The following is a 3,061-nucleotide window of genomic DNA, read 5'->3' as shown; positions in this document are numbered from 1 at the left end:
GCCAACCCTAAGTATAGATATAACATTCCCCCACAACCAATAGAATTGAAAGACCTAAATTTATAGCAAATTCTGTGGCAGTTATCACACTTAAGCTGCTAAAGCAAAGTACTGGGCATTCTCAATATTGAATGATGGAACATGTACACAGGGAAACAGCATTGCACTTTAAGTACTGTGCTATAAATGGAAATGCAATGTCTTCAATCAAAGTATTTAAATTGGCAAAAAAACATTAAATTTAGCTATTTTCCACTTGTTAGTCTAATAAATTTTCTAAATAAGCTTGCTGTAGAGGGCCAGCCAGATAGTTTAGTGGACTAAGCACCTGTTTAGGCAAGCAAGGGACCAGGGTTCAATCCCTCACACCATATGCCACACCAGTCCCACCCCTTAAGCACGCTGACCTGGCCTATGAGACCAGGTGTGGTGATGCACACCTATAATCCCTGTTCTAGAGGGGCTGAAAACAGGAGAAGCACTAGGAATCGGAGCTGTGTAGTGAGACTCTGTAAGAAATACAGTAAACAAATAAACAAATATATAATTAAATTCACTGTTTTCCTTGTGTAGGCAGTAAAGTAGCTTTAAGCATTTGTGATTGGGCAGAACACCATGTAGTTGTCTAGTTACATCTAGATATGAAATAAATAAGTTATTGGTGGCATTGCTGCTTCAGTAATATAGTCACAATAATAGATTCTATCATACATAATTACATTAAGTTTAAAAAGTGACATTCATAAAAACAGTGCTGTGTCAGCAAATAGTAAACAAGAAATATTCAATATATAGAAGCTATCATGCGTATAATGATTAATATGCCTCATAAGTACATTACTCAGTGATTCATTAGCAGGAGATAACACATAAATTATAAATATCTGTAAATGTATTTATATAATATTGCAAACAATATATATTTAAAATATTGACATCAACTATTTAGCACATACTGTGGGCTACATAATATTCTAAAGTTTTAAAAGGTTAGACAATTAACTCAATAACCCAATGAAAAATGGAAATTTTATTTTTCTCTACTGATAGAGAAACTGAGACATGATACAGTGAAATATGCAGTAATTTATACTATCAGTGAATTTTTTATGCAATACTAGGGATTGAATTTAGGACCCTGTGCTTGCCAGGCAAGCACTTCTTCTACTGAGTTACCCAGCCCAAAGTCAATGGAATTCTGAAACTGCTGTATTACCTGGCCATATAGGTATAATGATAGGTATAGGTAGATAGATAGATAGATAGATAGATAGATAGATAGATAGATAGAGATAGAGATAGAGATAGAGATATGGGTAGATATAGATAAATAGCAATAGAGATAGAGATAGTGACAGAGATGACATAGCTATGGTACAGGTATAGATATAGATATTCCTTTGTAGTGAATATTGCTATGATACGTTGATCAAGTTTGTTCTCAGTGGTCTTTTATGTATATTAAGTATTCTTAAATGACTTCCTTCACCTCTGCTGCCTTTCCCTGCTCTTGCTCACTTCTCCACCCTGCTCTTCCCTTTCCCTGACTGCAGAAGTCTACCTTATGGTTTCCAGTCCTTTATCTCTTAATTCATACATTTATTTTTTGTGCATGTATGTTTTTTATTTCTCATGAAAAAAGAAAACATGCACAATATTTAAATTTCTAAGTCTAATTTCACTCAACTTGGTGGGTTTTGTCCTATTCATCTTCCTAGAAATGATTGCATAGCTAAGCTGAGTCAGATTTCTTTGTGTCTGTGTATGCTCCCTATTCATCAATGGGCACCTAAGGTATTGCCACAGCTTCACTATTAGGAAGTGTAGTGATATAGATAGGGATGCTCATGCTTCACTATGAAATACTGTCCTTAATTCTCTCAGGGCTATGCCCCAAATAAAGTATCTGGATAAAACAATCTTTCCATGTTTAGTCTTTTGAGGAAACTTCATACTGATTTCTATAATTGTTTTTATAAGACAATTTTAACTTTGAACACATGGAAATTAAGTCAAAAGGAATCTATAGCTTTTCTGTACCCCTAGACTGAATTATTGTATTTGAAATAGAGTAGAAAATGAAACTTCCTTTAAAATAAGAAAAAAAAAGAAGAAAGAAATTTAGCTAATGAAATGATAATGTTCTACATCGACAATTATAAAACATTGAAGGAAATGAAAATATATCCCAAAATTTAAAAATCACCCTATATTCTTGTCGTGAACTAATGAACTTTATTAAAATACGCTCACCACCCAAGATGATCAGCGGTTTCAAGATAGTACATATCAAAAGAACTAATGTCATTTTTTATAAACCCCAAAGAAAAATCCTACCCAAATGATGAAAAGCAGTTCTAATTGAAAAGAACGAAAGAGGAGGAATCACATTATCTAACTTCAAAACATACATACGTTGTAGTCATCAGCATGATATTGGAATAAAAGTACCTACACTGACCATTGGGACATACTAGAGAGCTTTGAAGTAAATCCTGAAATCGACATCCAACTGGTGTGTGTGTGTGTGTGTGTGTGTGTGTGTGTGTGTGTGTGTGTGTGTATCCTGGTACCAGGAATCAAACTCGGGATGTTGTACTTTCCAGGCAGGTGCTTGTGCTGCTGAGCTATATCCCCAACTGATTTTGATATTCATGTGCATTCCTGTGAAACAAGACAACAATCAACATCAGACAGATGATAGACTTATCGTAGTATGGAAAGCTACTGGAAGAAAACCTAAGGGCATGCTTTAAGACATCAGAATTAACAGGTCCTTTTAGACAAGGTTGTAAGAACACAAAAAACAGGTGAAAAAATAGTGAAATCAGATTACATCACAATAAAATTCTGTTGAACAATCCAAGTAACAATGAAAGTAAAGATACAGCCTCCATTATTGGAAGAAATGATGGTTGACAAAGTCAATAACAAGAATATATATGTCCTCAAATCTCAATAGCACAAAAACAAGCAATCCAAATTAAAAATGGTGGGCTGGAGAGATGGCTCAGTGGTCTAAAGCACCTACTTAGAACAAGCTTAGCAAAGCATCAGGGAC

This window comes from Octodon degus, unplaced genomic scaffold, assembly GCF_000260255.1.
Source record: "Octodon degus isolate 3935 unplaced genomic scaffold, OctDeg1.0 scaffold00270, whole genome shotgun sequence".
In the NCBI taxonomy this organism is placed as follows: Eukaryota; Metazoa; Chordata; class Mammalia; order Rodentia; family Octodontidae; genus Octodon; species Octodon degus.
This window is presented reverse-complemented; position numbering follows the sequence as displayed.